This window comes from Varroa destructor, unplaced genomic scaffold, assembly GCF_002443255.2.
Source record: "Varroa destructor unplaced genomic scaffold, Vdes_3.0 BEIS01000004.1, whole genome shotgun sequence".
Lineage (NCBI taxonomy): Eukaryota > Metazoa > Arthropoda > Arachnida > Mesostigmata > Varroidae > Varroa > Varroa destructor.
This window is the reverse complement of record NW_019211457.1, coordinates 43478311-43489565: the sequence shown is the minus strand read 5'-3', so window position 1 is coordinate 43489565 and position 11255 is coordinate 43478311. Positions and strand designations below refer to the sequence as shown.

Here is an 11255-nt window from a genome sequence, read left to right as displayed (position 1 = left end):
AAATAGGCGGAAAATTGACGGACCACTTATAAAATTAATATATATATATATTAATTTTATAAGTGGTCCGTCTATTTTCGGACATCCGTTCATGACTTGTTTCAAAGATCATACCTAAAAAAAAAAAAAAGATACTTCTACAGGGTTTTTGGCGCGTGCCTAATGATTTAGTTTTGATGGTAACCGATGTCTGCCTTAACTACAGCTTTAGTTCGGGATACAAACAGCTTACTAGTTATTTAACAAAAAATACTATCTCTTAACTCCGAATAATTTTTTAATAGTAATCATAGATGCATACACTGGATCGAGTATTTCTCAAGGACGATTCGTGCAAAAAAATATAGCATAATAAAATTTTAGACGGATAGCAGACTACAAGTCCTTATAGTACAAAGCTTTAAAGTGACCACGGAACCCGAAACGTACAACGGAAGCGAAAAACTCAAGGAAGACAAATTGCAGGAACTTATTTAGAAGGCTCAATTGGCGATACACCTTCCCCTCTTCGAAGCAGCCACTGGTTTCCGCATTAAACATTTGAGATCATTTAAAATTCTATTTTGTGACATTTTGGTAAGTTTTTGAGCCCTGTCAATCTAACCGCTAGTGAAAATTTTCAGCCTTACTTCATGAAAGTCTTTCTCGGATTTTCAGTAGTTGCATACAAATTGGCAGTAGGCAGGACCGTCGTTTTCGGATAAAAAAAAAATCGAATTTTTTTAATAGTGTGGGCTACAGCGCCCTCGCTTCCATCAGTACAACATGAACGTGCATATGGAAACGCTCCGAAAGGCACCCTTTTCTATCACTGATTTACGTACGTAGTTCTAAGTAACCGTGTGGAAAAAGTTCGCACTCGCGTTGTGGTCGTGAACGTTCCAGAAATCTATTAAAGATGAATAACTAATATACTAGCCACGCGCAAGTACGAAAATGATCAATTAGAGCTACCGGGTGTAATGGCATTTCTGTGTCATCGTCATTAACCACTGACATAGTAGAATAACAATTTCTGCTGGTCGGAAGAGGCCATCCACTTCCGCTTGGCCTGTTTTCATCACTCAGTCTTCCACTTTAACCTCCCTTGGAATTAGTTTTAACATTAACCTCTGTCCTGCGAGATCAGAGTCAGTCACGTTTGTACTCGTTCGGGTTAGTTCAGGCCCCTAGCTTCGGTTCACTCTGTCACGTCCCGTTTGATTAGTGATTCCTCGTCAGTATGCAGAGAGGAAGTGACAAGCGAGCCTGGCTATAATAATAATTGAAGCGGCATGACGGCACACCTCATTACCAGGAATTGTTCGGCCTAAACGCATGTCACGGATGCAACAAAACAGGTACCAGAGATTGCGGCTGCTGCCGACTGATACGTGGCAGCAGGTGGCAGGATCGAAGAAAGGAGAGAGAGGGAGAGTGCAAAAATGTATTTTTCGCCCATAACAAAGTCCATTTGCTCACCATACACTCTACGTCTAGCGACAGGCCTTTATAATCATGATTGTTGTTGTCGATGTCGTTTTTTAACTAGATAACCAAATTTCGAACAAGGAGATGTTGGTAGAACTTCTTTGAAACTTTGCGGCAAGTCGAACAGAGGCGGATGGTAGCCCGGACGACAGCCAGTTGACGCGATTATCTTTGTTCGTTGTGTTGAAACTAGCGTTGAGTGGTTTCTATGTGCCACAGCAGTGTAGTACTTCATTGCCAATTGAAGACAACATTGGGAAGGCAGCATATGATGACCCGCCTACATGCACATATGTTTCTCAATATCGAATTTATTCTTTAGAGAAAATAAAGCTTCTCTTATGTTGAAGAGATTCATTACTGTTTCCAAAAAAATGAAAAGGTAGCCTAGAAGCGACGTCATAGTTGACCTTTGCAAGGTTACATAAATTTGTTCTTCGTAAGTGGTTTATCTCCGGACGAAATTACTGATTTTATATCATTTGCTGCTGCGTCCTTCTTTTTAGTTTGGTACTACTGACATCCAACTAGAAAGCTTTGCTCTTTAGGACAAGCTAACTATGATCCTTGTATATTCGTGTTGGGAAGACTTATCAGCATTCTGAAGCAATGTTTAACTGCTCAAACAGTGGACGCAAAGCTCGAAACATTTTGATGTTTACGGACCGTTGAAGCGGTGATTGGAACCGCGTATGCTATCAGTTCTTCCTGTGCCAAATATGTACATGTAAACAAATTTCAAATGAGCTATCCTATCGTTACCGTGCTACCGTCATTGTACTTGAGATTCACAGTTGTTAAACGCACTGTTGTTCCAGTCTTTATCACGAAACACTACCTTGGCATAGCACATATAGATGGCCTTACACACACAACAAAATTTATAACAGTCATTTAAAAACCAAAAGACAAGAAATATAGTAGGTAGTCCCACCCCAGTCCGACCCAGACATCTCAGCTAGTCGATTGTGCATGGGTATCTTGTGCGTGATTTCACAGATCTCATGCAGTTTAATTGTTAGCTTCCGGGTTCGGAGTTAATTCTATAAAATAGGAACTATGCGTTATGGGGTACGAGTGTTTAGAGAGGCATTAACACGTAATAGCAGGAAACCCTGAGCTACAATAAAGACCATTGATGATCGAAGTACTACTCCAAAATGAATCGTGTTCTGGAGAAGAAGGTCAACCCAGTTGAACTCACAATCGTTTGAAGTAAAACTTAACGGCTTAGAACAAAGGCTAAAAGACGAAAAAAAAATAAGCTGAAGTTTACAGCTACTACCGGTAGGTACACATCTGCGCAAGTTGGTCGACTTGGTAAAATTTCATGAATGCTTTGACGTAGATGCGTAAGCTTTGATTGGATGATGACACTGCGTCTGCCTGGTGAGTACTTCGGCTCTGCGAACCCAAGCCCAAATCAGCCTCATGAGTCCCAGTCTTTACGCCTGCATAGGTATTCGTTATTACGGCTTCTAGCTTTCCTTTTATGTTTTGGCTTAGAATCCTAGTAAATATTTACATGATTTTAATATTACTAAATCTATCTAAATCTAAAATATATTATAAATAAATTACTAAAATTAGTTGAATCAGTGCAACGACTATTTCAATAGAAAGCATGAGCCTTTTAATACAAAATGAGATAATAAGGTGGTCCCCAAAAACACATTGTATTTGACGGTAGTGATTTTTATCCAGAAATGGTTACATTAATTATGTTGCAACCTACCCACAAAAGTTTATTAGGCGAAATGCCGTTAGCCTTAGAACGACATCCCCCGTTAATATGAGGCTCGATATAAATCAAATAATACGCCCTAGATGCCTTCCTTCGAGATGGCCTATGTTTAGACGTATTCGGTGGCAGGGGAACTCAGGTAGTTTCAATTAACAGCACCGAGTTCAATAATGATGATAAATCTAAATGAAGATTTGATGCCGCGAAGAAACGAATCAAATTATGTATGGCAGTGATCACAATCGTAAACTGAAGTTGAACAAATTTTAGCAGGATGCTATATCTACCGCTAGTTTAGGTGACCTGTCGACACTTTGGAGTAAGTCGTGGAAGCGCGTTTAAAGTATAATCTACGAAAAGCTCTTGTTGTACATACAACTTAAATGATGAAATTGATGTACGTTTTCCATATCATTAACTACGACTCGATAAATTTAAGCACACTTGTCACAAAAGCTCAATAGGTTTGCTTGTACACATTGGTAATTTTCCCTTAGTCATGACAGATTTCGATGGTTATTGTAAGGCTCGTGTTTTCTTAGGAAATTCCCTTTTAACTGGCCTTTCTTAGCAAACGAATATATGTACCCGTACGCATACATACGTACATGTTATATTTTTACCGCACCTTGCATCTTTGTTCTGTTTTGGCTATCAAGAAATATGCACACCACATTACGGTAGCAACTCGCTTTTTTGCAACGCTCTTATACCCGGCAACGCAACGATCGCTCGCTAGCGTGGCGCCAAGGGCTTTACACTGCTGGCACCAGGAATGCTAAAAGTCCCAAAATATATCGAAGCAGCGCTGCGGTGCTGCAGCAGAGCACATACTGGCCGCAGCGCAAAGATACCCTGGAACCTAGCGGTTCAGAGCTTCTGAAGACCCATTACTAGGCGCATATTCACGTCCATCAAGGCCGGCTTATTCGGCATGAAGATAAAACAGAAAGACAGAACACGCGAGGGAGTGAAATGTGTAGTTTGGTAGCAGCCCGTTGGACACGCTTCCTTCTCTTTTTGATACGTGCTCGTGCTCTTATCGTTTATTGTGAACTGTTAGACTTGTGACGCGGGCAAGCATGAATAACTGCCGGCAAAAAGTCTTCTCAGATGTAAATGCAGCGGCAGTTGATTTCCATTGGAAGGGGAACGATATGCTGAAGGGAACCATAAAGCTGTCACATCTGTCGATCGCTCAGCCTACATATGCTTGACTTTTCTGTGCAACTCGGTCAAAAATTACAGTGAATCTTGGACAGCTGATCGCTGCTCGGACAGTTCGATAACTGGAACTTATAGTAGAGGTAATAATAATAATAATAACTCTTTATCTTTTAGATGGCGCAGAATTTTTCTTATTCAGGTATTCATTTAGCACTAAAAAAAATCCCCACCAAAGACCTTATTGTTTTTAAATGCATTATCCACTTTCACGCATCTCTATATAGCTGTGTATTTGGAAATTTGTAAATACAAAGCGTTTGTTCGTAACTCCATGTGACCTTGCATAGCAAAGTAATCTAGACACATTCTAGAGACATTCTGGACACTTTGGTCAAGGCGTGGCAGCCTTAGCTCAGGCCCCACTTATCTTCGTTCACATTTTTTTTAAGTATAGTCTTACTTCGCATACATCTTTATGCGTAGAATTATCCTACGCATTACATATATAATATACGTATGTAAAATAGCCTTTATGGAAAAATATGATTACAAATACTTTCCACATCCTAATCAATAGAACTTCACTACCTCTTTCTGAACCGTGTCCATTAATGTTTTCAGTGTTGCACGTTCCAATGCTCGCAAAAGTCTGCTTGAGCTTCGATTGTCGTCTCTCTTGATTTACGAGCTATTTTTGGTGGCCCACTTGTCTTAGTTACTAATTCTTTCGAAACCGATAAGGTCATTTTGCATATCGCCTCGCGGTCACTGCATTCGGTGGCCTGATTCGCTTGTCTATTTCTTCGAGGTCTCGCATAAGCTGAAATCCACTGCAGAAGTGTAGGTCGCTTAATTAGAAGTAACTAAAACACTGTATCATGTTTACATTTGATCCTTAGGGGTGGGCAGGCCGAATGGGGTTTAAAGCCCCAATTGTGCGTCACATGCAACAATGGGAGACTCATCAGCTAATAGACAAGTTCCGCTTTGCAGCGTGTCGTGGACGATAATTAGCAAACTAATGCATAAGTATAGTCCGTTCGTGTTCAGCGCTTGTTCTTTCTAGTTTTTTTTGTTTCTTGATGATCCAGCACTTCAGCCTCGTCGTAGATTACCTTGCTTATCTTTAGAAGGAAGATAATCATTAGGTAATCCTCTGTCTCTTAGGTATAGAGTTCTTGTACGCTGCGTGTACGACGAGGATTGCGCGTACTGCCTCTCGGGTAGCTTCCGTAGCTTGACAATGAAAAATGTGAATCACAACAGGTGTTGATGAGATGGATATACCCACCCATAATTCGAGTGGATGTATGGCCATAGTATAATTGATTGTGATGACCGAACGGTCATAGAACTGTCGAGAAAACAGATGATAAATAGGCGCTAGCTAACACGTAGATAGGGTGTAAAAGTTCGTATTAGTTGTTAGCTGATCTATAGGTTACTGTTTTAGCAACAGCCTAAAATTCTCCTCGGATCATATAAAAAGAATTTCCTATATTCATTCAGACTGTGCAGTATTTCTGTATCGTACTAGGAGAAGCGACGCCTGGTTTCTTTCGACCTAAGGTTTGACTGTCCAAACTATATATATATATATATATATATATATATATATATATATGTGTATGTATTCTAATTCCCGTTCTGTACGTCAGTAAAGGAAGTGAGCTATTCATACGACTGCCTCCAAGCTTGCACGCAATTAAAAGGTTAACACCTTTTGTATTCATTTTTATAACTTACTCTAACATTGTTATTTAGTATTTTAGCACTACAATTAATGAACGATCCTGAGACTGGAGAACTGAAATGGAATACACTGTAGAAAATAAACACTTTTATATTCTTTGCGTACCGTTTCAATGGACTTTTGATCGTCGTTTCTCTCCGTTCTTTGCATACTTTTTTTTTTGGATATTTTTTTTCAGCAGCCTCCGCAATCGCTTTTGCACGATTCCCCCTATTAATGCTCGAAGCGTATTTCATAATTATGTTTTTTCCTAAAAAACTGCAAACAAACGTTCCAGGTGGTCTTTGTCGCTTACATTTATCCTTTACACGCATCTCTTAGAGATGGGTATTCCACCTTTCGTATCCGACTATTTCTATATTCCACTATTTCCATCTTATTTAGTTCTAAGTGAACATACTTCGCAATGAACCCGAATTTCAGGTACTCGATATGTAGCTCTTCTACTGCATTGATCAGAGCAGCTAGGCAGGAGTCGAAAGTCTGCATTGCGGGCGATAAATTAACTTTAATTATTACTCGTTTTGCCGGCACCATCAGGCCTAGAAACTACACCTCTTGCGAAGGCCGCTACCATTGTTACATTGTGTCTTCTTACGTCGACAACCCGTTTGGTGCGTCATCCTATGTGTGCCTTATTAACACCTTATCTTGGCACATATTTGCAGATTGCATGGTCGGAAAATGGAACGGGATTCAGTAGCTGGTGGAAAATAAAATTACTCATCATTAGGCCGTCCAAGTAAGATTCTACGAAACCGTAAGCATACAAATGCGCAACTGTACCTGCGCCATAATTTATGATTGTAAGGTAAACCAAGTTAACTTTTTCCGAACTGCTTTACGCCCCTTATCGCCGCCTATCTATACTGACAGGTTACTAACTTGCAGTTATCACTCTTTGTATAAGCAATCTCGATTGTTCTAATAGCTTTTAGCCGCATCTAATCAATAACAACAATTGACGCCTCTCCCCCTCTCCCCCACAACGCACAAATATTCTCTACAGCTCCTACGCTTAACTGTTTTTGTCTAGTACCCTTTCTTGTTGCGAGGAAAGCTTCATAACGAAGACCTATCCTGTACCTTTTATTTATCTAGACCATATAGCCTTTGAAATAATTTAATACCGAGTGCTAGAAGCTTGGTGGTGCCTCTGATTACTGGCAGGCTATTTTCTTCTAATGCCAGTCACAATTTTATTAGATAAGAACGTAGGCCTGTCGGTTATGCTTTAAGAAAGATATATTTTATTCTATGCAACAGGCTCACATCCGCAAGCAAATCGTAGAGTTGGGCAGCTGCCAACTGCTTTCCGAGGAAAGCCAGATCACACGCTGAATGTCTTCTTTGAATTTTTCTTTGAAAGCTGGAAGTTTGCTATTAGTAATTCCACAAAATTATAGAGTGGAGCAACACTTTTAACGTTTGGAAGCATTTGTCTAGTTTTTTCGGGATGTTTTTCGAGGGGTCTAGAATCGATGGCCGGCCTTATCCGCTTGGAATACTCGTATATGTGGTACATTATCCACCAGTTCGGAGTGGAGCACCACTGTGATTTCCATGACTTTAGAGTAGTGGTTTAGGATCACTTGAGGGCTTTTAGCTTGCTGAGCATTCGACCATATCCGATGAATTAGGCACGCCCAGTACCCTAGTCCCCTGCGGTTTGTGCATTTAACCTTCACGTCAGTACATTAAGTAATGAAGTGGCCCCGAACGATACAGGCGTTAACAGATCTTGCCATTCTTCCTCTCAGTGACGGGCTTTATGACGGTATCACAGAGAAATGGTGGATCGCATTATTAGGAATCTCAGAAGCGGTGAAAACAGTTCCCGCCATATTTCAACTCAATACCTTTTTTATTTTGAAAATCTAAGATTTGTATTCGGTGTGCTTTCTTTTGCGATTGCACCATTGGTCGTCACCGAATATTACACTCAACAAACAGCAACAACCCTCCTGACCGCTTAATGCACTAACATCCTTATTTATAATACATTGTGGATATACCTATGAGCTTCTACCCCAAGGAGAACAGCTGCTTCAAGCAGTTTGATATCACTGATATGTAATGTTTCACATCCGTTACTGGCTTCACTTATTACTTACGCGCGCATGAGTGCTCCTGTTCACTTTTTTTTATCGCGGTATAGGTGCACAAAGAAAGCAATCCTGAGAACTGTCGCTTAATTCGAGCTCACTAGCATCAAGCATTTTAAGCTTAACGTGGTACTCTCTTTGTCAGGTCACTAACAGTTTGCCCGTCATAAAATTTGCATGTGCTTCTATCGATCATTGTACCTGTTCGGTTTGCCTGCTTACCTTCAAGCGTCACTGCCTTGTAAAACTTTTAAACTGTTGTTGTGTTTGTTGCCAATCGCTTATTCTAGCTATCAACGCCATGTCCATGCAGTCGTTTTCTGTATACATTATTGCACAGATCGATCCCACCGGCCTTCCATATTGCTTGACACCCTTTCAACTATATTAGAAGGTCCACCGAAAGGGCAACATCAGCTGTTCTCAGAGCATTAACACTTGCCGCAGACACTATCGTCTAGGTCCACCCTATCAGTTCCACCTTGGAAGAGAAAAAGATTCTCTATACAAATCTTCTATTAATGATCCTCCGCTCTTTTCGAACCCCAAAACCATTTTGTTCTGCCAAGTAAAATTTGAAGGGACAGATTGATAGCAGAAATTGATGGGTTAAAGTACCCTAGCAGTCTGAGAAACCTAGCGTCTACTTTCGCGCTAGGAAGACTTGAGAGCAATGACCGTAGTCTCCAATGGCAAAAAAGTCAGCACACGATAGCGCAGAAAAGTGGCCTGGCTGATGAGGTTAGCTTTTCACCCGCAGAAGCTGCACTGGACCCTTTGCGAAGGTCGATCAACCAAGGGCATGTTCTGTCTTAGATGTTAACTTCAGTCCGAAACGTGTTCAGCTTCATTTGAAGCAGGTATAGACATACTATATACTAATATGAAAGGGCCACTTGTGTCACAGTAAAAAATGTTAAGCCTCGAGGCGGTGCCGTGCTCGATATAGCAGAGCATACGCTTTCAATTACAATTCTTTGATGGCCAAGATTGATTTGACAGCTGACGTTCACGCGAAACAAAAAAAGATTGTCTTCAGCGGGGTAATTTTATAAGCAAAATGACCTACAAATGTAAGGTAAGGAAAATATCCTGTCTAGAAACAAGTGCGAATTAGCCGATAGATCGACGAGCTTTAGGCACAATTCTACTTGACAAAAATATGGCCAGCCAAAAACAATTTTCAGTTTTCAATAAAGTGTAAATTTAGCAATTATGCAGACAATTGGTATTTATGTTTCATATTCACATCCTCCTTACGTGGGTAGAGAGTACTTGTAGACATAATACATGAAGTTGTAACCATCAAATGGACTTCGCAGCTCTCGTTTGCTGACATGAAAATGTGCTCGAGTTTGGAATATGTCTTGGATGTAGTTGCCTCGTTAGTAGACATCTCGGTAGAAAAGAGGCTGTTACACCTCATAGGGGTTCGTAACTGACCGCGCAGAATGAATACACTTCCAGGATTAAAATGTTTAAAATTTCCCGCTTTGAATAACCTTTAATTAAGAAATTGCTGGTTTTATCACGTATGATTCTTCTTCCTCAAGACTCCCCTAATTCTTGACATCCAAGTACAACACTCACTGGGTACAGGCAAAAGTACATTGCGTTTCCTCTACATTAATTTTGCTTGAACTCTCACTAGAGCGTTTAGAGCAAAGATCGAAACGTTTCTACGTTGTATCCAACAGCTCAGAACTTGCCGCGATAGCGAAATCATTTACCTAAATGCATTTATTCACTGACTTTAGATCGTACTCGACACCTGGAATTTGCTAAAAGGTACTATAAAATTATCTGGTAACCTGCTAAACTCAGAGCATCCTGCCGATCCAACAACTCCTTCCCAGGGTGGACGAGCCATCTCATTTGCTGCTCAAGGTCCCCGACGGCTGCTTATTGACCAGTGACAATCAGCCAAATGGAAATGTTTACTATGGAAAAGTTATTCGTACCTTCATTTTTGCACTAAAACAATAACTTCAGTGCGCAGAACGAAGCTGGTCGCTTGCATTAGAAGAAGACCGATTATGGAATATTCTAGATGAAAACGGACTTTCAACAATGCCTCCTTTATAGAACTAAACCAATGCCGTTCCGTACCTCGTATGGCTAAATGGTAATAGTTAATCGTGTTGTAGTATGTTCACGGTGGCGAGTGTTGCTGTTGTGCTGTGCTGTATATACTGTACACAGAGCCAGACAACCCCTGCTAGAGTCGATGATGTCCGCAGCTGGTGGAAGGTTGAATGCCATCTATGTACATGATCACTGTGCCAGTGAAGTTAAATGAACTGATATCTACCTCACCTACACAAAATTACTTAGGTAGTTTGAGATACGCTTCTCGATTTGGGAAGCAAATTCTAATCTGACTTACAGTATGTTCCTACTATTTATCAACTTATTTCTGTCTGTTTTTCATCACAGTTGTTGAAGTCGTTTGGAAGAAATTGCTGCGACTCTGACAACCGCGTCGGCAAACCTTTGTTTCTCGTATTTTACGTCTGGTATTTAAACAGTTTAGAACTCTTTTTTTAATTTTTTTTTTCAATTTAATGATCGAACTAATAATCGATGACGTCACGAAATAAGGCTGCTTATTATCGCTTACTTGATTGAATAATCATAAATATATTACTAATTTTTGTTGTAATCGCTAGGAGCCAGCACTGTGACCAATGGTGCTATGTCTGTCGTGTATCATTTCGTCGTAACCGGGGGGGGAGGCTTAGGGGTTCCTTTAGGTGCATTACTTTGGTTAAACAGTTATATTGCTCACTTGCAGCTGCCGCAGAACCAGCAGTGGCTGTGGCTTAACGGTACGATGCTGTTAAATATGAACCTCTTTCGCGTAACCCGTCATCTGCGTTGCCTCGATTCTGTCCAGCATTCTGAATATGTAGAGAGTCCCATAGGAACCTTGCTATGTGAGACTAGACAGGCAAAACGACGTACCGCAGTTGTAACAGCTTTCTTATTTCGATAGATATGGCAAGCTGATTCGCGG

At 40.6% G+C, this 11255-nt stretch overlaps 1 protein-coding gene across 18 annotated transcripts in view; it reads left to right on the top strand.

Annotated features, from left to right (window-relative positions):
• mAChR-A (muscarinic Acetylcholine Receptor, A-type) overlaps positions 1 to 11255 on the top strand; it is a 272404-nt gene that overhangs the window by 122450 nt on the left and 138699 nt on the right. For 6 of the 18 annotated variants that reach the window (XR_015326117.1, XR_015326107.1, XR_015326110.1 and 3 more), the window contains one exon: positions 6803 to 6876. The exons of 11 other annotated variants lie outside the window; for them this stretch is intronic. The gene's annotated coding sequence lies outside the window, so the exon portion shown is untranslated. Of the gene's footprint in view, positions 1 to 6802; positions 6895 to 11255 lie in introns of all 18 variants that reach the window. One more of the 18 variants, XR_015326112.1, reaches the window with a different exon arrangement.